Genomic DNA, 25,633 nt, shown 5'->3' on the forward strand with positions numbered 1-25,633 from the left:
AACACAGTAAGCACTTACCTTGATGCCAGCACCCCCAAACTAAGGGCAACACCTTTAAAGCTTATAACCCCTTTTTCACACTATAAATGTCCTTCAGTTATTCATTATAATATGAAGAAATCTCATATTCAGTTATGAGAGCAAATTTTACAAAGAAAGACTAGTCATATGCTGAGCCTCATCTCAAATCCTTGGACTGCTATTTACTTTGGGACAGAGGAAGCTAGTTGTGAATGGAAATGTTGGTTATTCCCAAAGGCGTGACTCAGTTCCTCTCCTGAAAGATTGCCTTCGATATATCAGGAGTAAACTATTTCCATCTGGGCATCTCTGGGATGTTGCTGTTAAAAGTTGTGTTTCCCAAACTTATATAAATACCCATTATCCATAGCAACTATAGGATGACACAGAGAGCTTAAAGTCCTCTACCATGAAACAGAATGATAAGAGAATGAGAGTCAGAGTGAGAACAGGAAAATAAGAGAGGAAGGAAGAATGAATGGAAGGAAGAAAAAATAAAGAAGAGAATGAGAGAGAGAGAGAGAGATAGCAGATGGTGATATATTAGCATAAGAATGAATGGGTGAAGCAAATGCTATTTTCTCTTTTCAAAAGACTTTTAAATTCACATACTCCTTTCTTAAAAATTTTCTGCTGCATTCATTCTGCTCATGTATTATTAATAACACTGAATGGTCATATAGGCTAAGTTCAGTTGCATATAATATCTTAGAAAGTTCTTTTTAGCTTTATTTCTTATGTTTAAATTATTTTTTATTTTTCAATTTAGTTGGCATACAATATTATATTAGTTTTAGGTGTGCAGCCCAGTATTTAAACATTATGTAACTTAATAAGTAATCATCCTGATAAGTCTTATTGTATCCATCTGACACCATACATAGTTATTAGAATATTATTGACTATATTCCCTGTGCTGTACTTTGCATCCCCATGACTACTCTGTAACAACCAATTTATACTTCTTAATCCCTTCACTGTTTTCACCAAACACCTCAACATCTTCCTATGTGGCAATCGTCAAAATGTTCTTTGTATTTATGAGTCTGTTTCTGTTCTGCTTGTTCATTGATTTTGGTTTTAGATTAAATTATTAATAGATATGTGTTTATTGACATTTTATTGTTCATATTTTTTACCTTTTTTTCTTCTACTTAAAAAATACCTTTTAACATTTCATAAAATATTGTTTGGTGGTGATGAACTCCTTTAGCTTTTTCTTATCTGAGAAGCTCTTTATATGTCCTTTGATTTTAAATGATAGCTTTGCTGGGTAGAGTAATCTTGGTTGTAGGTCCTTGCTTTTCATCGCTTTGGCTATTTCTTGCCACTCCTTCTAACCAGCAGAGTTTCTGTTGAAAAATTAGCTGACAGTCTTGTGGGAGCTCCATTGTAAGTAAATAACTGCTTTTCTCTTACTTCTTTTAAGATTCTCTCTTTATCTGTAAACTTTAGCATTCTAATTATGATGTGCCTTGGTGTGGGCCTCTTTGGCTTCATCTTATCTGGGACTCTCTGTGCTGCCTAGACTTGTATATCTATTTCCATCACCAGGTTAGAAAAATTTACTGTCATTTTTTCAAAGAAGTTTTCAATTTCTTGCTCTCTCTCTTCTCCTTCTGGTACCCCCATGATGCAAATGTTGGTATGCTTGAAGTTGTCCCAGAGGCTCTTTAAACTATCCTTATTTTTTTTTTTTTTTTTTTTTTTTTTGCTGTTCTGATTAGGTGTTTTTTACTTTTTTATATTCCAAATCATTAATTTGACTCTCAGTTTTATCTACTCTACTGTTGATATCCTGTAAATGTTCTTCATTTTAGTTAATGTATCCTTCATTTCTGACTGGTTCTTTTTAATGGTTTCTATGTCCTCACTAAGTTCCTTGAGCATCCTTATAACCATTGTTTTGTACTCTGTATCTTGTAGTTTACTTGCCTTTGTTTAATTTAGTTCTTTTTCTAAAGATTTCTCCTGTTCTTTTATTTGACACATATTTCTTTGTCTCTGCATTTGGCTGCTTTCCTATGGTTTTTTTGTTGTTGTTTATTGTTTGTTTGTTTTTGTTTTTTATGTATTAGGTAAAATCTCTATATCTCCCAAAGTTGGTGTGGTAGCCCTTGTGTAGTAAGTGTTCTGTAGGGCCAATGACACAGCCTCCCCAGTCACCCAAGCTGAATGCTCCAGGTGTGCTCCTGCGTGATCTGTGTACACTACCCTGTTGTAGTTAAGCTTTGATTGCTGTTGGCATCACTGGGAGGGTTGACCTCCGTGCCAATCAGCTGCAGAGATCAGGAGTCGATACTATAGAACTAGATTACTTCAGTAAGTCTTTGGTGCTCACTGAGTCTGCACCCTTGAGTGGGTGGCTCATAGAGGTTGTAGGGTTATAATCCAGCATGATTTGAAGCTTTGCACCAGCTTCACTGGCTCTGAGACCTCCTGGGAGGTGCAAGGTCAGTCACTGCCCTTGGCCTGCCTGGGACCACCTGGCATAAGCTACAGAGTGATGTGCATATGGCTGCTACTTGTGCTGGGCTTAGACATGCCCAGGATAGGCCAAGCTATGAACCAACGCCGACTGCCACTAGAGCCAGGCCTAGGGCCACTTAGCAAGAGGTACAGGGTACACAAAGGCCAGATGCTACCTGTTTGAGAGATTTTAGGAAAGTCTGAAGCATGAGGCAAAAGAAAGCGTTTGTGTGGAAAGCCACTGGAAATGGCTTGGTTGGGCCCTCAGTTGGGCGGGCAAGGGTCTCAGGGAACTATCTGGGTGGGGCCAGCAGTGTGAGCCAGGTCGATAGAAACAGATATGGTGCCTGCCTGCCAGCTCGGTGGGGCCAGGGAAGTGTCTCATAAAAGAACACTTTTATCTGGCAGAAACCTCCCCCCTTTCCCAGTTCTTGCCTTGATGCCAGACAACCCAGTTCCTCCTGGTATGTCTGTCGGTCCTTTCAAGCTGCTGCTCCTGCACTTGAGCTCAGAGAGAGTTAGTTTGAATAGGTCCATGTGTGGGCCCTTTAAGAGGAGCTGCCTGGGACTCCTGAAGCTTTCTGTTTCACTCAGCCACAGTGCTCGGTTTTTCCGCCAGAAGCTATGGGAACTTCTCTTCCTGACACTCCCTGGGCTGGAAGACCTGGGGTGGAGTGGGGAACCCCACGCCTCAGGGGGAACCCTGCAGCTGAGATGTCCCTCCCAGTTTTAAACCGCCAGGCGCCAGGCGTGGGTGTGGGACCAGCCCTTTCATCATCTCTGCCCCTCCTACTACTCTGGATGTGGCTTTTTCTTTAAATCCCTAGTAATACAGCTAGAGACTTTGCTTTATTTCTTATCTATTTTTTTTTTTTTTTTGCTTTAAAAGAAGAATACAAAAACCTCTAAGTATTTCTCCATTCTGTTCTGTATCTTATAAGGCAAGTTATATTATTGGCACAATAATGGGTTGCAAGCTATTACAGCTTGAAAAATGTCAAAATGCAATCTTAAATAATAGCTGTAAATAATAGAACATCTTTCTGTACCATTGTTATTATTTCAAATGACACAAAGCGAGATATTTTGCATTTAGATATTTTGTTGTCCTGGTGCCACTTTCTTTCTTTCTTTCTTTCCTTCTTTTTTTTTATTTATTATGTTTCTATTTAACTATCAACTAAAAAATTATTTTTGGAAAAAAATACAAACTATAGACAGAAAGGGAGAAGAGAGGTATTAAGAGAGATAGACAAAGGAGCAAGAGAGGAAAAGATAGAAAAACATGTGAAAAGCAGAAAGTCACTATTTATCTATGGTCAGCAGTTGCTGTTGTTGTCACCTGTTTAGAAACAAGCACATGTTCTATTTTTGCCAACGCTAGAGTCCATAAATTATTTCTCTGGGCTTCACCTGTCTCATTTGAAACACGATGAATCAGATTAGAGCATCTCAAACCCTGAAATCTTTCTCAAATGAGCTTTGTGTCTGGTTGCCTGGTTTCTGCTCTCACAATTTTGTGTAGCAGGTATCATTAGAGAAAAAGAATTGTAAGTAGATCAAATGGTATGGTTGAGCTTCACCACAGAAGAAATTAGACTTCCGGTTTCATGTTCCTACGGTTGTCTGTTGACATGCGTTAGAGGTACCAAAAGGCCCTTAATGTGACCTGTTTAAATAGATAAATTGCTCTTGAAAATGGCTAAAAACAAAGTGGTGTAGCGTTACTATTCATCACTTAAGTTTAACAGTGTTGTTTCTATGTAAATTTTATTCTAGAAAAATAAATGCAATACTTTTCCCTATGCTTCTGTTTGTCAAATGAGTTTGTAAAACATGATTTTTACATTTGCTCACTTATAGTATGCATTGGGGGCTGGGCAGTGCCAGGTATATGTGGTCTGTGAGATTGCAGATTACCTTCCTGCTTGGGAAGGGCTATTGTTTTGCTAATGTTTGCTGGAGGAGAGATTTTTGCAACAGAAAGTTATGAAAAAGAGAGACTAGAAGGAGGAAAGAGAAGCCATGTTTACAGAGTGAGAGCTGAGAGAATGCAGGATGCTGAGGAAGAAGCCAGTTTGTGCAGAGAAGAGAGAAGGCATGCAGATGGGACCAGAGGTGAGGGGCTTTGCGAGCTCCACTGAGACTGCTGGGGCCTTTGATTCTAGGAAAAACCGGAGATGATTCTCCTGGTTGTGGGACCGGAGAATGTGCCAGGGTTTTGCGAGCTCTGAATGAATGAAAGGGAAGTGTTTTCCCTGTGTGTTTGCTTATCGGCCAGTGCGAGACTTTAATAAAGGAATGGACCCCCTTTTATTGACTCCACTGTTTCTTTACCATCTGCCCGAATCCAGTGAGAACCTGCATGTGCATGGCCACGATAGCTGCAGCTACTGGCCCTACAGCTTCTGTCCTATCACTGCTAAGTTGATAAGAGATCACTACACAGGACAATCGATTAGTCCCCCAAGACATTACCCAAAATCTATGAAGGATCATTGAAGTCCTGGTCATGGGTAAGGCATCTTGCAACAATAGTACTTAATGATAGCTTAGAATTTTTGCCATTTTCCCCTGGAAAAATAGAAACCTAGTAAGAAGTATTTCCCATAATTCAGGGGAGTACACACACACGTTTAGCTGCAGTTCTCTGTGGCCCACATGTAAATAATGATGGTAAGATATACAGCGAAGAGCCTGGCACATAATATACACACAGTAAATATTTGCTGACAAGTGAATGGGCAACCTTTTCACATCCTGAATTTCTTTGGAGTGCACATACACTTTTAAAAATAATAGCAACACATAGACAATTCCTATTCTAAAGTCTGAAAAAACCGCAATCAGAACTTAGATCAATTCAATAGGACTTGGATCCTAGGTCCTATTCAGTTTCATGTTGTCCTGTCTGGAAGTCACTGGCTGGAGAAAACAGATGTCTTGTTCTACCACTTGATAAAAATTCACTTTTTCGGAAGAAACTGCAGATTCATGAGAAAACTTGAGCACTTTTGTGGGTTTTTCTCCAGCAAGGCCATCCATCACCGCAGCCGGGATGGAAATGTTTTGCTGGAGCATGTCATTAGCAGCCTCATCCAGCGCTGCGCATCTTACGCCTCCGCAGGGCTCAGCTGTTGTTCCCACCTGGCACCAGAAACGCAGCTCGTGGAAGGAAAAAGCAGACAGAAAATAAACGAAGAACAAGAAGCTGGGATTGAAGCCAGATGAGGTGGAATGAGCGGAGGGGCTGGGAGAAATGGAATCTGAATTCTAATTTACGCATTGCCACCAGCCATCCTTGAGAGTGCTGGCCCCATCTCTTTCATCACTCTCTCGCCTCTTAAAGAGTTTCTAAGGTGGAGGGAAGCAGAGAAAAGATGTCAGTGGTATAGAAATGTTACCTGAAACCCAATTAGCATCAATAAAGAGGTTTGAAAAGGTGAAAGGGAATCCTACCCTGGAATAGACCATAAGGACAATCTTGCCATTTTTCTGCCTGTGAGTGAGGGAATCTCTGATTGGGAGATAGAATTTCAGAGTTTGAAGAGGATGAGAAAATTCAGTAGCTTTCTGGTCTCAAGCCTCTTTATCCCAAAGCTTTGGCTGTGCAACATTCTGTAAGGTTTCTGTGATTCTGAAACTTACACATTTAATTATTTACAGCTGGATGGACAAGTCTGAACCAAGCAAAGCGGAAGCTAGAGCCAGTTAGTGTTAGATTTTCTCCTGATACATAAAAAATAAGAAGGATTGAAGGTCATTCATATAGACCACTACAGGTGAAAAAAAAGAAAGAGCAAAAAAATTATTTAGAACAGGACAGACTCATGATGTGACTACCATAGTATCATAGAAATTATCATTATACAGCTTTGTGGTAATAATTTTATGGGAGTATTTTTATCTAAATATATATTTTTCTATATTATATTTAATTAAACTGTATAGGTACTATATATCCATATATACCATATATTTTTCAGAAGTGTTCAAAATTGTACACTTTAACATAGTGTATTTTATGAAGTAAATTTATATATATAGTAAAATCAGAAAAAAGAATATCTGTATATCACAATGAAACATTTAGAAACTTTTTAAAATCAAGTTTTTTGAGAGATAATCTACATACAATATAATTTACACATTTTACATATATAATCAAGGCCAATGACTTGTGAAAATGTAAATACCTATATAACCAGCACCCCAATTAAGACATAGAGTGTTTTCATCTCCCAGAAATTTATCTTTCACCCGTTGGCAGTCAATCTTCCTCGTGCTACTACTCTCTGAATACAAAAAAACAAAATTTTTTTTTCCTGGTTTTGAACTTGTTATAATTGGAATCTCTTGTGATCAGCTTCTTTGTTTTAACAAAATATCTGATATTCATCCATGTTGGTTTATAGTATTTTATTTATTTTTACTTCTGCATAATTTTTCACTAGAGACCTGCAAAATCTCAAGGATAAAAGTTTTCTATCATCTATCTGTCTATCTATCTATCTATCTATCTATCTATCTATCTATCTATCTATCTATCATCTATCTACCTACCTACCTACCTACCATCTATCTACAGAGAAAGAGGTGAAATATATTATTTTACTTTTTGTTTTAAATGTTTCCCTTGAATTTGTATCATTTTAATGGTTTCTCCTTATATATAATTAGTGTTTCTATCACTGTTTATGACTACTTTTTGTCTTTCGGTTTTGAAGTTTTTCTTGTAATAAATCTGTTGTATGTTGTTTTTATTTTTCATACTTTACATTGAATTATACTTCTTGAATTAACAGATACATGGTTTTTATGGATTTGGGGAATTTTTTGCTTTTTCTTTCTTTTAAGTATATTACCTCTCCCATATTCATTCATTTTTATTTTATGCATATCTACATTTGACACCTGTTATATTTTCTCATTTTTATCCTTTTTATCTCATACCCATTCTTTCATATTTTCTATTTCTGTACTTTGAAATCCCTAACAGAGTTTAAGCAGTTTACTAGGAATTTTAGAAACTTTTGGGCTTGAATGGGAAGATATTGGCGACTGATAAAAACTCTTGAAACAAATGTCAAGATTCACAACCACAAATCAAGAACTCCACCTTCATATATCTCATAACACAGCCAAGAAGAACACAGAGAGGAGAAACTTGCCTTACTGGTAATGCAAAGCGATTACCAGATGCCTGTGTCGTATTTGGCAGTGAGTGTGCAGACAAAGGAGCATTTACAGAGAAAGTGGCATTAGGTACATTATTTAATCTTTCCACACAATAATTTCCTTATCTGTGAAAATGAACATGATTATAACAACTGCATGGTACTTTGTGAACACTGAGATACTGTAATGTTTTTAAAGCTATTTAAAAACATTGTACTTAGCACATTGAAAACAGCAATAAATGGGATTAAACAGGGTATTATAATACCAAAAATAATAGTGGAAAATTTTCCTGGAGATGCAGATGAAGGATTCATATAAGAGAGATGGAAGGGAGAATACCATTTCTAAGGGAGGAAACTGGTAGTGATGCAGGCATCCCAGGGTCCAGGGACTCAAGGGTTCATGACCCACTGTGGGTTCTTGGCTTTGCACAAGAAAGAATTAAACACAAACCAGAATAGACTTTAAAGGGAAAGTGAGTTTTTTAATGAAATAGAGAGTGGGCTACCCCCACAGACATAGCAGCTCCCCATTAGAAGAATTTACTTCCTTTATTGACATTTGTTTAATTCTAGTGATAGTAGGTTCAAGAAGGGGAGGAAATATTCAGGATCTTCCAGGGAAGGGGGTGGATATTTCACAGAAGAGCTCTATAAGTCATTTTGTGTCCTTATATGGGCTGTTTTCTATCATGGTGGCATGGTGTGCATCATTTAGCATGCTACTATATTACAATAAGTACATATAATGAGGTTAGGGGTTACTATTAGGCAAAATTAGTTGCCATGTTGGATGAGCCAGTCTCTGCTGGTTTTAAGTTGTACATCGGTGGGGAATGGTCTTCCTTCTTGTTGACAGCTCCTGTAGTTTTTCTCTACTGCAGCTTTCTGCCACATACCCTATCTCAGTAGCTCTTAAAGACTTTACATTTACTAAGTATATTATATGCCAGACACTGTACCAGGGACACCAAACTAGAGCAGCTGGACCAAATTTGGCCTACTGGCTCTCTGTTTTTCTAAATAATGCCTTATTAGAATTCAACCATAATCATTTGTTTACATATTGCCTGTGACTGCTGAGGCACTATAATGGCCAAGTTAAGTACTTGCAGTGGAGACTGGATAGACCTTATCACATACAACATGTTTATTATCCGGCCTTAACAGTAAAAGTTTTCTGACCTATACTAAGGACGAAGGACTAACGAGTAATTTCCCTCTTTTAACCATCATAGTATTTTACATCAAGGGAAAATAAAAATGTGGTCATTAAGGAATAGCAATTATTCAAAGTTGCCTTAAATATGATACCGGGTTGGGGAGGGAGTGTGTGAGAGAAGGGGTCGGAAGTGGAGTGAGAAGGGCAAACTATGACTAGTTTTAAAATATTTTATTCACAAACATCTGACAATAACAGCAAGGGAAGTGGGAGACTAGCTGGGGCGCACAGAACATACATTGCCACAAGAAAGGTGCACAGCTCCCTGCACAGGAGGCAAAGAACAGACCCTCAATCTGCTAACTCCTCCCTTCATACATTCGTCTCTCCTCACCTATTTGCTGTTTGTGTATCACAGTTTACTCTCTGCTTAGTGTCTATTTATCAACATGTCTGTGATTCCTAAGAATTTAACTACAAAAGACTTCCTCATTTTTTCACATGTTTTCCTCAGTACCCCTTTTTTACTTCTCACCCACCTTCAAGATTTCTCTGTGTGGATTTTACATTTTATCGGAGCTTCTTATTTTTTGAACAGCCACAGCCTACACTAGCTCTGACTCTTAATTTTATCTGTCTTGGAAAGATTTTTTTCGAGCATTTGAGTCAATGTTTAAAATAATCTACAGGAACTGGGCTGTAATGATCTTAGGCTATTTCACTCTCGGGAGAGGGTTGCTATTTCCTAGAATGGCATATGTACCTAAGTCATGAACATCAGCTCTAATCCCCTAAAGCAAATCTGTTTGCTTTGCAGTTCATTTTCAAGAAGGTTTCAATGAGCCTACCTTAAGGAGCTTCCAGAACATGGTGTTTAGCATAATTGTTGAATTCTCATGAGTGGAATGCATTCAGTAATTGAGATATATGGATTGTGCAGATTTACAGAAAGGAAAAAAAAAAGCAACCATATATATCCGGGTTCCCATGACTTCCTCTTTGGGTTTGATAACTTGCTAGAATGGTTTTCAGAACACAGGGAAATATTTAGTTACATTTACCAGTTTATTATAAAGAATATAATAAGAAATATAAAGAAACAGTCAGATGGAGAGATGAGGTCTAGGAAGGTCCTCATTACAGGCTTCTGTGCCTGTGACATTGCTATACCACCATCTCAGCATGTAGATGTGTTCATCAACCCAGACATTTTTCTTAGAATAATAACACTTAGAAATTGGGATCAAATAAGAGACCTAAGGGAACCCAATAATGAGGATCAACTAGAAATAATTGACCTTTGTTGGGCAAATGAGTTTGTAAAATCTGTATTTTAGGGGTTTGCTCACGTTTTAAAAATGGCTGCTGCCCACGTGAAATGGCTAATTACCTTCCTGCTTGGGAAGGGGTTTGGTTATGCTAATATTTGATGGAGGAGGGGTTTTCGCACCAAGAAAAGTTTGCCAGAGACTATGTTGCTGCAGAGGAGAAGCAGCCAAGATGGCAGGATGCTGAAGGAGATGCCAGTTTGTGCAGAGAGAAGGTGCAGAGAGAAGGCAATGGGAACCAGAGGGGACTGAGTGGTGGGGCCTTTGATTCTAGGAAAACCAGGAGAAAGTCAGTGGCTTTGGGAGCCCTAGATGGAAAGAGAAGTGTTTTCCCGCTGTGTGTATTTACTTACCCACCAATGCGAGGCTAGAATAAAGGCATGGCCCACCAGTTTTCAGCTCCACAGTTTCATTACTGTCTATCCGAATCTAATGGGAACCTGCATGGGCCTGGCCATGATGATGGCTGCAACTACTGGCCCTAAAACCATATAGTAGCTGAATGGCCAAACAGTGTCACAGGACAATATTGTCAAAGCTTAAACACCCAGAAAAGCTTCAAGTTTGGGAATTAAGGATTGGAACAGAGCTCTGAGGAGTTGTGATTTCCAGTAATCAGAAATAATCTGAGTGGAAGGAAATATTTGTTCAATCAGGAGCAGAATAGGCAATCCAGACAGTTCAAAACCAAAATACTAGAAAACATAAATTTCTGTTGAGCACCCTTCTAGATCAGGGTTTATTTGGCAACTGCTTACCCTTTTATGATTCTTGGGTTTTGACAGTGGTTGGTTGAAGATATAAATAAGGTCATTTTGTTGCTGTCAATCCAGATTGAATATAAAGTTTTATATTCAATACATGGTAGAACAGGGGACCAGGAACTGTATATACAGCAAATGGGTAAATGTGGGGACCTAACAAGCTATCTCTCCCAAAATTCATTTCAGCACCAATTCACCAAGCAGAGCCTCTTTCAAACTTAAAAGTCTCTGTTGCCCTTCTCTATAACAAATAGTATTGGAGTTTCTCACACCTCATTGAGTGATGCCAATTCTTGGTACCTAGTCTAAGTCAGCACTGTTCCAGGCAATAACTTTTAGAAATTAAAAGTATAGACTCTTGCCTATATTTCCTGACTTCAATTTAGGTTTTATATCCTACTAACTGACTCCAAACACATTACTTAAACTATGTTAATCTCCATATATTTAAACTGGGAAGTGAAAGACTACCTGTGTCAGGTGACTGTTGTAAGAGAATAAAATGAGATAAAGCACGTGAAGTGTTTAAAATGTTGATGTCATCATTAATATTATGGGAGAAAAACAAGATATTCAAAACAGATGAAGGTATCAAGAATCAGTATGGGGCCCTGGCTGGTTGGCTCAGCGGTAGAGCGTCGGCCTGGCGTGCGGGGGGACCCGGGTTCGATTCCCGGCCAGGGCACATAGGAGAAGCGCCCATTTGCTTCTCCACCCCCCCCCCTCCTTCCTCTCTGTCTCTCTCTTCCCCTCCCACAGCCAAGGCTCCATTGGAGCAAAGATGGCCCGGGCGCTGGGGATGGCTCCTTGGCCTCTGCCCCAGGCGCTTAGAGTGGCTCTGGTCGAGGCAGAGCTACGCGCCGGAGGGGCAGAGCATCGCCCCCTGGTGGGCAGAGCCTCGCCCCTGGTGGGCGTTCCGGGTGGATCCCGGTCGGGCGCATGCGAGAGTCTGTCTGACTATCTCTTCCCGTTTCCAGCTTCAGAAAAATACAAAAAAGAATCAGTATGGAAGTCACAAATGAGATGGCCTGAGCTGTTAACCTTCCGAGAATTACACGTGAGAGTGCAGCATTTCCTGATACAAGAGTATAAGTCACAAGAAATATGCATCATACAAAATGGGTAAATGGCTCAATGATTCCCTCTTTAAAGTAAATTTATCTTGAGGAAGACACTAAGTTGTAATATAACCAAAATTGCTCATTTTTTTGTCTAAAATGGGAAAGTAGCCAGTTGTACAGCAGAACATCAGAAGGATAACAACTAATGGCTCTTGACTAGCAATAAGGAAAGAACCAATATGAAACATTTGCTAAAGCTCTCTAATGAAACCATTCATTGTCTCTAAAAATAACCATTTAATTGGAGCATCATTGGAAATCCAATTCTTTAAAGTTTAAGAAATAACAGTGTTTCGTCAAGAAGTTTTATACCTTTAGTAAGTCTGAGTATTCAACCTCCATATAATCTTTATGAGAAAATAATGTCTTGCTCAAAAACTATTCCCAAACCTTTATTTGGAAATCTAATCTAAAGAAACAAAAACACCAGTACATTAGGATTTATATATAAAGAAATTAATGTCAGCATTTTTAGAGCAGAAAAAGAAATTGAGATTTTTGCATAAATAAGGAAAATGTGGATGCATTATATTTAATAATTTATAATATCAAATATTATGTAATTATTAAAAGCAATAGGTGAGATCACTACATATTGCTAAGGGAAGGGGATAAAAATGAAAGAAAGGAAAGAGGAGAAGAAATGGTAGCTCTGAATTTCTAAATCTGACAAATCAGGAAACCCATTTAACAAACTGGGGAGACCATGACAGTTTTCTCCAGGTTTTCTGAAATATCCTGGGTTGTTTGCCTCTTAGGAATCAATATAATTTAAAACTGCAGCATTGCAGCATCTACTTAATTTCCCATCAATTTCATACTGAGTGATTATTGAATGTGAAGCAGGCTTTTGCCCAGGTATCCATGGAACTTCTTATTTTGTCAATATCAGGACAACCTCTCAATTTATGCATAGTCTCCATCTTTAGACTTGTCATCCTTAGACTTTTGAAGAGTAAAAGCTTCATTTAAGAATATGATAAAAACAGAGAATACAGTGCATATGCAGAAGTGTAACAGAGGAAGTCTGTCTGAGAACACAGTCAACACACCAAATAGAACAGAGAAATGAGCCCCGGTGCTATTTTTGTACAGGCCTGTGATGAAAGTCAGCTCAATCCTCAGACGGTCAAGTAAGCCAATTCTTCTATTGGAGCAAGTGTGAGTTGAGTTTCTGAGACTTCAGATAAGATACTTTCAGTATCTAATGCAGGGGTCTCAAACTCGCAGCCCGCGGGCCGCATGCGGCCCGCCGAACAATTTTGTGCGGCCCGCAGACTAATCCACGAAGTTCAAAATATTTTGGATAAAATTAAATAAGCCTAGGGGCCTACTTGTATTTTTCATTTCTCTAGCATCCTAGCTAGATATTAGCTTAGTTAACAGTAGTTGTGATGCGAACTACAGTTTCTGGTCGTTTTGTGACACTGAGTAAACTGCATGTACGATTGTGCTTGTAGTACTGATTTTTTTTTGTTTTCAACTGCAGTGAGAAAAGTGTTGCGTAACAGTTGCCTTTTGTAGACCTAGTGCGGCCCACTGAACGGCTGTGATCTTGCTCTGTGGCCCACATGCTGAGTTGAGTTTGAGACCCCTGACCTAATGGGAGATAAAGAATAAAAGATGGGTGATGATATGGTTAGATAGATGTAGATTAGGCGGCGGAAAGTTGAAATAGTACCTGGTGACATTATTGTTCTCTGTTGTTTTTATTTATTTATTTATTTTTTTTATTTATTCATTTTTTAGAGAGGAGAGAGAGAAAGGGGGGAGGAGCAGGAAGCATCAACTCCCATATATGCCTTGACCAGACAAGTGCAGGGTTTTGAACCTACGACCTCAGTGTTCCCAGATCAACGCTTTATCCACTGCGCCACCAGAGATCAGGCTATTGTTCTCTGTTTTAAAAGAAAGCTATTATTCTGAAAGAAGAGGATGATGAAGTTGGGCGTATTAGACAAATATAGAAGATGTGAAGGGAGTGTGAGAGTGAATTGAACTGTAGTCAGAGACACAATAGAATGTACTGGTTCAATTAATTTCTCAAATTCTGATATCAAAAAAGTACATTTTTAAATTTTATTTAAAAATATATAAAAGTCTAACATCTAACAACAACTTTTTTAAAAGTTTGAAAATACCCTAAATTATATAACCTTAAAACAATTCTTTTTTGGGATATTATTTAAAATACATATATATTAAAATACACATATATGTAGCTGAGGTCACACAACTAGCTATTTTTCAATCTCTTTCCATGTTCAAAATTTTTCTATGTTGCTGATACTGTGTCATTTTGTGATCTTCCTTTTTGTCACTTAACTAGAACTTTTGTTGAAAATTTACTTATTGTTTTTATAAGTAGATAACTTAAAAAATAAAATGAAAATATCCTATTTTTGGCTTTAATAACAAAAAGATTAAAAATGTTTTCTTGAGTATATTATTATAATCTTCTAATACTCTATGGAATTTAATTTTTTTTTAGAAGATGATACAACAATAAACATTTTTGTATACAATGGTAAATAGAAAATAAATTTTACCTGCTTTTCTTATGCTCTTAGTTACTCTGAAAAATATTTTCAATATATTTAGACATGTTCTTTCTAAAGCATTTCTTTAAAAGATGACACCAACAGCTTGGATTCTTTTTTCTAGTTATGTGAGTCATTCTAATTTGTATTATCATAGGATGATGATAAAAAGACATTTGACAAGAAGGAAATCTAAAAAGTTAGGAAACTACAGTTATCTTGAATATATATATGATATTTTGTAAGGATTTTATAGATTATTAAAAAAATGTAAAAAATGTTTTATTAGTAATCATACAACAAAACCAAGGAAGCAACTCTTTCCTACACTTGGGTCCATTTAAAATTCTGCTGCAGGCCCTGGCTGGTTGGCTCAGCGGTAGAGCGTCGGCCTAGCGTGCGGAGGACCCGGGTTCGATTCCCGGCCAGGGCACACGGGAGAGGCGCCCATTTGCTTCTCCACCCCTCCGCCGCGCTTTCCTCTCTGTCTCTCTCTTCCCCTCCCGCAGCCGAGGCTCCATTGGAGCAAGGATAGCCCGGGCGCTGGGGATGGCTCCTTGGCCTCTGCCCCAGGCGCTAGAGTGGCTCTGGTCGGCCCAGGATGGGCAGAGCATCGCCCCCTGGTGGGCAGAGCGTCGCCCCTGGTGGGTGTGCCGGGTGGATCCCGGTCGGGTGCATGCGGGAGTCTGTCTGACTGTCTCTCCCTGTTTCCAGCTTCAGAAAAATGAAAAAAAAAAATAAATAAATAAATAAATAAATAAATAAAATAAAATTCTGCTGCAAATATTACTACATGCTGAGACATCTTACCCATAATCTCTAAATATGACCTAATATATTGATCTCTACTTTTATGGAGAAGATGAGAGTGAGCATTTGCATAGCTCCTTATAATTTCCAGTACACTTTAAACCCCCATCTTCTGTGTTCTTTCTTATAACCATCCTGGGAAGCAAATATGATTATTAACCTACTTCTTCAGGTGTCAAAACTGAGGCTCAAAGGGTTTAGTTAATATATTCAAGGTCAGCCTGACCTTTGGTGATGCAGTGGATAAGACATCAATCTGGAACTCTGAGGTCACCTTTTCAAAATCTTGTCCTACCTGGTCAAGGAATATACAAGAAACAACTATGAGTTGATGCCTCCAGCTCCTCTTCCCACCTTCCCCCACCATTCTCTCTCTTTCTCTCTTTCCTCTCTCTAAATTCAATAAATAAAATCTTTATGTACATATATTAATTCAATCCTGATATGTATTCTTTTTGCTACAAATTAGTAAACTCAGTAAACCCTACTGCCTACTCAACATCTCTACTTGGCATTCAAAATAGGTCACATAGCTAAAAAATGGCTGACTCCAAACTCTACTCCGTGTAGTATATTGTTGAGAGTTAGCAAGAAAAGTAATTTATATTCTTGCTCCAACCATAATCACCTGTGATTCTCAGCATCATTATGATGTCCTCTGAAATTTTAGATAACATTAGGTAATTAATATAAAATTTAGATAACTGCAGATCTGTGAGGATTTTATATATCATTCCATTGAAGTATTTTCAGATAAAATCAGCCACCATGTTATTGACTTTTAAAGGCTGCTTTTCAACCTGTTTTCTATATTTATTGTTTCTTCACCTTTATTTTTAAAATATTCTGTTCTTTTGATTTTTGTGACACCTTAGTATCATGCTCATTTTGCTTCAGTCTTTTTAAATGTCACTATTTCCCTCAATGTTCCATTCTTCACACTGTCCCTGAATACATTATACTCTCTTTTTGTATCATCTCAATCTTTGCATGCTGTCGTCTATGTTGTTATTTCACTTGGGTCCTCCAAAAGGTATCTTCAAATCCTAATTCTGAGTGCCTGTAAATGTGATCTTACTGGAAATAAGGTCTTTCCAGATGTAATTAAGTTATAGATTTGGAGATGAGTTTATTTTAGATTTAGAGTAGGCCCTCAATCCAAAAACTCATATCCTTAAAAAGGTGAGGACACAGAGACACAGAAAAGGCAATGTAAAGATAGAGGTAGACATAGGAGTGCTGTAGTACCTAGCAAGGAATATCAAGGATTACCAGTAGCCACCAGAAACTAGGAGAGAAGTGTGGAACAAATAAACCTTCAGAGCCTTCATAAGGAACTTGCCCCAACAACAACTTGATTTCAGGCTGTTAGTCTCCAGAACTATGAGAGAATAAATTTCTGTTGCCTCTTCTGGGGCAATTTGTTATGGCATCCTAAAGAAACTGATATATTCCCAAATCCACCTTTTTAGTCCATCTTGTTGGTTCTATCAACTTGGGTGCCCCAGACATACAAATCTCAGTTTGTCCAAACTAAGTCTTTCAAAGGCTCTGTTCTCTGTGTCAGCAAGTGACAAGACCATCTGTAGACAGATAAATATTCTCTACTTAAGTAAGGCATTCTGTTCCTAAAACTTCAATTACCAAATGTATATGCAAATGACTCAAGTATATGAATTCAATCCTGATATGTATTCTTAGCTATAAATCAGTAAACCCTACAACCTACTCAACATTTCTACTTGGCATTTGAAAGAAAACTCACTCTTTTTATGTCAAAAGAATAAATTATGAGGGCTCCCCTCACCTCAAGTTTAATCCTCTTACAAGGTTCTTTATATCAACTCTCTCAGTGAATGTTTCTACCTTATATGAATTTGACAAGCCAGAAACCTAGGTGTCATCCTTGATACTTAACCCTACTCTTGAATGTATTATCTTCTTCCCATCTCTACCATCACCTCTTTAAGATAAATGTATCTCATTTTTTTCCTTGGATTTTTGCAATGTCCTCTATATTAGTTGGTGATCTCCATAGAAAATGAACCATCGAAGATTGACTGCTAACTAGCTAGATAGATAGAAAGAGATTTGTTGTAAGGTATTGGCTCACATGATTGTGGAGTCTGAGAAGTCTCACCATTTGCTGATGGCAGCTGGAGATCCAGGAAATTTGGTGGTATAGTTTGATGGCCTGGCAGCTGGAGAGCCAAAAGTGTGGATTTCAGTCCAGGCCTGAAAGCCTGAGAACCAGGAGCAATGACTGCAGGAGAAAATTGATTTTCCAAGTGCAAGAGTTGAGCAGAAAGAATTCAACCGTCCTTCACATTTTTATTCTATTTAGGCCTCAACAGATTGGAGAATACCCAACCATAATGAAGAAGGTGATTTATAGAAATGTGCAAGACCCAAGACTGCTTGTGTAGTTCTACCATGGGTGAAAGGAAATGCATATAAAACAATTATTCAAAAATCAATTTCCCTGGTTACTTCTATGTCACATGCTGCTGCTACTGTTGCAGGTGTTTGTGTTTTAAATAAGAGCTTTTTCCCTCTACATTTTATGCTTCTGCTTCATGATTTCAAAGCTGAGAAAAATCATGGTCACCTGGCTGTATTGATGAAGAGGACCCAATACCAAATACATATTTTTTTTTCCAAATACATATTTTTTGAGTTTTGCTTTCTTGTGAGTGAGAGTGCCACGGTTTATGAAGCAAAGTTCCATACTTCAATTGGTGTACACTCTCTTTCAGAAGAAAAAGTTCCCATCTAATTTTCAGCAAAAGGGGAAGTTAGGCATCTGGTTAAAATAGACCATACAATGAACCTTGTAGAGAAGGTATTTCATGATTAAATAAGGCCAAAACTGAGTTTTATTGAGTTATCCTGGTGAGCAGGATTCAAATTCTGACCCTAAGTTCTAGCTCTCACACGTCTCAGCTGTTAACTCTTGCTTGATTGAACTTTTCTGGGCTTCTTTGCTTTTGGGTTTTCCTTGGTGACAATTAATGTCAAGGCCTTCCTCTCAAAGGGGTTAGACATCTCCAATCAGATAATAAATTTTAACATTCAATGTCAATTATTTAACAGTATACATATCAGTATCATTACTGTTATGAAATCAAGGTAAAACTCATCTTTTCATCTTTTATCTGTCTAATTCCTATGCATGTATTACATCTCTCTTAAATATTATTCTTTTTGGGGAGGGAAATTTTCTTGTTTCTGATCTCTTTTACCGTATCCAAGGTGTCCTACTCTTCTGACATAGAATCGTAAGTCTCAGGGTAATTGCTCATTTAATTTCCTGTCTTCTCCTCTAGACAGAAGATACTTTAAATACAAAGACCTTTCTTATCTTATCTTATACAGCATTCTGTCATCAGTGTCTAGCAGAACATCTAGTATATACCAAGCACTCGATGCACAATTTTGTAGAATATAAATAAGTAGAAGAATAGAAATTATGTCTCTGAAAAATACTGTCTAAATAGAATTACATGAAATAGCATGGCCAAAATTGTTTTTTTATCTCTTATGTTCACTGTATGAAAGAGAGAAGGTTTTAACTTGGCAAATCATTAGTACAGATTAATGTTACATTCTTAAATAGATAAACCTACAGAGCTATTCACTTGTTAGCATCAAATCTGTCCAGTTATCTAATCCATATTAACACAATACAATCATTTTCACAGGAAAGATTGAAGGAATATTCTGTTTACTGACCACAATGTTAATTTGTAATCTCATTTATCATAACCTTGGGGAGTACTCTCTCCAAGTGTCAGATCCTACTTGAACACCCTCTGTAGCCTTATAAGTGGATATATTGGTGTTGCTTTTACCACAGTGTCTTTCTAAGAACTAATTTGTTGATGCTTGTGAAGTGCCTTTAATATGATAAGTACCATTTAGATGCTAAGTGTCATTATGTATGAGGCAATGGCCATAAATTCTTCTGGGATGGAAATTTCTTGAGAGACAGTGTTACAGGACAATGCTGAATGAAATAGCAGTTTTCCCCAGAATGCAGCAGCTTACACCAGGGAGGCCAAACTTTACAAAAACAGTTTTAAAATAACTTTCTTTGAAACAGGTAATACTATGGGTAGCCACAGCTAAATATAAAGTAGACTTTCACTCTAAGTCAGAAGCACAGTTTCCTTCTACATCTGTTTCCCTAGGGAACCCAGAGAAAACAAGCACAGTCACTATGGAGCCCTGGAACTTTCAAGAGCAAGATTTTATTTCTTCTCTGTATTAAGACTTCTCCTCATTGCCTGATGTGAATGCTCCCTGCCCTGACCCCCAGGCAGTCCTCACTTGGCATGACCAGGATGTGTATTCCTGGGGCTTTGAAAAAGTGATGAATGACAGAGCAGGCATGAGTACCTAATCTACAACCTTCCCTCCTTCCTTCCTGTAATCTCTTCTTTATTCCAAAAGCACTACTGAGTTCCTACTACTTGTCATGCACTGTTCTAGAAAGAGACTAGATAGAGAACATAAAGAAAAAGTGGGCTCTTTTTTTGGGTCTCCATATACTCATCTCTGTGTACAGTTCTCTCCAAAGTATATATAGTTCTTTTTTTAGGTTGGATCATAGATTTATGAAGGCATAGTATATTTTTATCTAAGAGAGACTTTGGAGAAGCTTAATTAACAGATAAGGAAACTGAGGGGTATATATGGGTTATTATTAGAAGTACTAACACTGCCATTACAATCAGCACTGATGATAATATTGATAATGGTGATGATGATGATAATGATGAAGATGATGAATGATCACAAACGATATTTACCGTGGGGCCTAGATTTGGGATCAGTATTTTTGTTATATAGTTCTATATTGAGAAGGATTTTCTTTTTTTTTAAAAGGGAAAAACACAATTTTTCTTACCTGTACCAAGGATTATATCATCTGGCAGTCTTCATGTAAAGACATCTATAGACCTTGTGAACATTTTTTAATCAATGGCTTTAGCATTTGGTCACTTTTATTCTTGATGCTAAAACATCTATGATGATGTCCCATCTGGTAATTTAATGTCTCAGTTTTGATTACCTCTATTTACATTAGAGAAAAACACACAACCATGTCTTCTAGCCTTTGAATTTATGACTCTAAACTGCAAGTGAGATCTCAGTACTTCCTGGGAATCCCAATTCACTTTCTCAGTTTCTCCTCGTGGTTGACTAATAATCAACTATTTCTTGAGAAAATAGAAAAAAATTAAGGGAAGTATTTTGTCTACCTACCATCATGTCTATCAATGAGCCTGCATTTATACAAACACATTTGTCTTTTTTCTGATCACAATGAACTCTATAGTTTTATCAAGAATATTTTCTACACTCACTCACCAGAGAGTCTATTGTCACATATGCAAAAACTTTGCTTCTGAAATTAATTATCCCCTTTTCTGTGCCATTAATTTATCCTTTTCTACTGTATTCTGTCTGTCAGAATACAAGCCAGAATGATGTTTCATCAGAAATAAAACAAACAGAATACCTAGAAATTATTGTTTCATGAAGCATTGTCAACTATCTAACATTTTTCTTCTTCATTTTATAGCAGATTTTCTTATCAGTGTAACCAATGCTAATTGTGTTCTCTTCATCTCACATTTTCTTGTGAATCAACTCTCTACAGGCTTTCTTCCCCAGATCTTCACTGGAATTGCATTTGTCAGAAGAGACTATCTTGCCAACCTCAGAAATGGTCTTAGTTCTTGGTGACTTCCCAATCACCTTTGCACAATGAATGTTCTTGAAACATTCTAGCTGGCTTCTGTAACACAGAATTCTTTTGATTTTATTTCTAAATTATACAATTTCTTCTCAATATTGTTAGCTAGTCTTACTTTCTTTTCCTAAATGATAAATATTAGGTGTTCCAGGATCCGGTTAGAATTCCTCTTTCCTTTATCATCACTACTGTCTGAGATGTGCTTATCTAATTTCATGGTTTTAACTATTGAGGGGAAAGCAGCGTTAGCCATGCCAAAATATGCTTCTTTGGGATATTATTTTAAGCTGGTTATTTTCAAGAAACAAGAAACTAAAGGCGGGAAAAAAAAAAGACAAGTCTAACCTTTCCACTAACTGCCTAAAAGAATTTTAGGGCTTGCTCCAAGAAAAAATATATCAACAGCGATAGCTATAGTTACTATGATTAGGTGGATTCATACTAAAGACAGAAAGGAACCTAGCAAGGCCCATTTGATCGAAGTCCTTTATGTGTTCCATTGTTAAGGATGGTGAGCAAAACTTTATTTACTAAACGTCTGTATTCCATCTCAGTGTGAACGGCCTTCCTGCCATTAGAATTCCCCCCCGCCCACACACACACCTTTTCTTAACTCAAGATGGCATATAATAAGCCTTAACTTCTCACTCTGTCTTCTGGTCTCATATTCTTATGGAATCCATATACACGTCCGTAAATGAGGTTATTTTCTCTTATTAATGTGTCTTATGTTAATTTGATTATTAGTGTAGTCAGAATAACTTTCTTGGGGTAGGAGGAAAATTTATTTCTTTACCTCCACAATATCATCTATGTGCCAAACATATAACTTGGGCTGAGTGTTCTCTCCTAAGCTTCAGGTTTTATATACAATTGCCCACTCCCTGGCTCCATACAACTATAATAAACCTTTCAAATATATCATTTCCAAAGCCAACCTCTTGATATCCATTTCAATTTTTTTATAAGCATTGTCCATGTTTCTCATTTTAATATTGGACACTATCATATACTCAGCTACCAAGAAATCTGATGTCATTTAAAATTTTTTCTCATTTCTTAATTGTACTTCTAGTCCAGGTAATCTGAAAACCCTGCCAGTTTTTACCTGGAAAATTTATCCTTATCTACTTTTTATCTACTAACAAAAACTGTCTTTATCACAAAGCACTGGTTTGGAGGATGTTGAATTGCTCCCCCCCCCCCCACACTCACATTTTGCACTACAATTATCTTCAAAAAAGCCAGCAAACTTGTAAGATTTGAGTTCATCCACATCTCTTCAAAATCCTACAATGATTTTTCGTACTGTTCTGAAAATAAAATTATATCTATAAAAGCTTGAAAGGTTCTGCATATTGTGCGTGTCCAATTCAGGCATCTATTACGTTAGACCCTTGAGCTTATTTGGTTCTTTCAACACACCAAGCTCATTCTTGCCTCAAAGCGTTGGCAGGGTTGTTCCCCTGCCTTCCACATGTTTTAATAGACTAATCTTCGCAGGCCTCTTTCCCTAGCTTCATTCAGGTCTTGTCTCAAAAGTCAAATCCTTTGGAAAACCTGCTCGGACTTTCCTGTCTAAAAACATGCCCCTATCAAAAAGTCTTCATTGTCTCAGAAGGCTATGTACATTTTTTATAGTATTTATTATGACCTAGGATTATATTATAGGCTTATTTGTTATAACAACTTCCTCACTGGTAGTCCATGATGGAGGAATATGTTTACTTAAAATTTTATGTTCCTTTTCTACAATCATTTAGAAGAGTAGCTGAAATCTAGTGTGCTGTCAACTAATACATGAATTTTAACATTTAGTCCATTAGTTACACTAATGTGAGAATAAGCTCTATAGCTATGCATAGATCATACTGAATTACATGACTGCAGTCTTCTGAGGTTCTTTTAATATGATAAGATTTTTTTTGTGACAGAAAAGGAGAGTCAAAGAGAGGGACAGATAAGGACAGACAGACAGAGAGAAAGATGAGAAACATCAGTTCTTCATTGCAGCTCCTTGGTTGTTCATTGATTGATTTCTCATGTGTGCCTTGACCGCAGGCCTTCAGCAGACCGAGCGACCCCTTACTTGAGCCAGTGACCTTGGGCTCAAGCTGGTGAGCTTTGCTCAAACCAAATGAGCCCAGGCTCAAGCTGGCGACCTCAAGGTCTCTAACCTGAGTCCTCCACATCCCAGTCCTACGCTCTATTCACTGCGCCACCGCCTGGTCAGGCTAATATTGATAAGATTTTTAAAGCAGCTTCTTATATTGTGGGTAGCAACCAATTTAGATGATCATAAAATCAGTTTGGTAACTATGAGTAGTATTTTTTATTTTTATATTTTAGTGAGAAAGTCAGAGAGAGGGACTGATAGGGACAGACAGATAGTAAGGGAGAGAGATGAGAAGCATTAATTCTTCATTGCAGCCCCTTAGTTGTTCATTGATTGCTTTCTCATATGTGCCTTGAGCGGGGGGCTCCAGCTGAGTGAGTGACCCCTTGCTCAAGCCAGTGACTTTGGGCTCAAGCCAGCAACCATGGAGTCATTTCTATGATACCACACTCAAGCCAGCAATGCTGCGCTCAAGCTGGTGAACCCACGCTCAAGCCAATGACCTCAGGGTTTCAAACATGGGTCCTCCTGTGCATCCCAGGCCAATTCTATATCCTCTGCACCACTGTCTGGTCAGGCTATGACTAACATTTTTTAAAAATGAAACAGAATAGCAAATACTATGAGACAACACACATAAATAGTGTTTCATGAAATATTTGTTTTAGTTATACAGGGTGGGGCAAGAATAGGTTTACAGTTGTGAGTACACAAAACAGTTTATCCTTGTGTTATTATTTATTAATTATTATATTGTTTGCCATACAAGCAACTGTAAAACTGCTTTTGCTCCACTCTCTGTTTATACATGTGTGTATATAAAGTAATGATGTAAAAATCTTTTTATTTCAGGTTGCAGTGAAAAATTTAAGTCATTCTGAGGTACCATTGTAGCAGAAGATTCTGGTGTTGAATGACTTTAAATTGCTGCTTTTATTTTTCTTCAAAGGCAAAACAACTTCAAATTCCCATTAAACTAGTCTTGAGATTTGTGTATCGTCTTTGATCCTTTCCCCACTTCACTTTTTGAAATTCATAATTTACTCAGGAGGAAATAAACATCTCTTAGTCACCTTTCCCATCATTCCGCCTGTGTTTTGTAAAACTGATAACTAGGTGCTTACTCTTATTCATGTGGATCTTTCTAAGTGTCTACTGAGGTCTTTTAAGAAAGAGACAAACAACCCAATCCAGCCATGGCCTCCATGTTGGAGCTCTTCAAAAATTGTTCTACCTGCCATAAATTTACTTTTTCTTGGTGCCCTTTTCTTTGTTTTTCAGAGATTTGCAGAAATTGATTCTCTTTCTACATTTCTCAATCTCAATCCTCTCCAGGGTGTCTTTTCAGCTTCAAACTGAAAGGACAGGAAAGGCAGATGACAAAGTAAGTCTAAGTGGTTTCTGTTCCCAAACCTCCAGGGAAACTCTTCAAGATAAATTGCTGTGTTTCCAGCAATGCCGCAAAAATCTACTTTATCCTGAAAAGGAAAGGAACACTAGCATTTGATAAACAATCATTTGGGCTAGAATCTTCATATATAAAATGTAAATTTTACCAGTAGAGTTCTGCCTTAACAGTGCTTTAAATATATCAAAAGATTTTACATGAAATCTAGACTTCAGACTTTAAAACAATCTGAAAATGTAGTAAGATAACACATGATAGTCCCTGTTAGGGTATCTTCCGTAAGAAAATACAACAGACAAGGTGGCTTAAAGAATAAAAAAAGTTTTTCTCTCATTCTTTTTTTATTTTTTTATTTTTTATTTATTTATTTATTTTTTTTGTATTTTTCTAAAGCTGGAAATGGGGAGAGACAGTCAGACAGACTCCCGCATGCACCCGACCGGGATCCACCCGGCACGCCCACCAGGGGCGATGCTCTGCCCACCAGGGGGCGATGCTCTGCCCACCAGGGGGCGATGCTCTGCCCCTCCGGGGCGTCGCTCTGCTGCGACCAGAGCCACTCTAGCGCCTGGGGCAGAGGCCAAGGAGCCATCCCCAGTGCCCGGGCCATCTTTGCTCCAATGGAGCCTTGGCTGCGGGAGGGGAAGAGAGAGACAGAGAGGAAGGAGGGGGGGTGGAGAAGCAAATGGGCGCTTCTCCTATGTGCCCTGGCTGGGAATCGAACCCGGGTCCCCGCACGCCAGGCCGACACTCTACCGCTGAGCCAACCGGCCAGGGCCATTTTCTCTCATTCTTATCTTATAAGGTCATCTCTCCATCTGTGTATATTTTAATCTCCTTCTCCTCTTCCTTTTTCTTTTCCTCCTTCTCCTTCTCCCTTCTCCTCCTCCTCCTCCTTCTCCTCTTTCTTCTTTTTCTTCTTCCTCCTTCTCCTCCTTCTTCATTTATTCAGC

Source organism: Saccopteryx leptura, chromosome 1, assembly GCF_036850995.1.
Source record: "Saccopteryx leptura isolate mSacLep1 chromosome 1, mSacLep1_pri_phased_curated, whole genome shotgun sequence".
In the NCBI taxonomy this organism is placed as follows: domain Eukaryota; kingdom Metazoa; phylum Chordata; class Mammalia; order Chiroptera; family Emballonuridae; genus Saccopteryx; species Saccopteryx leptura.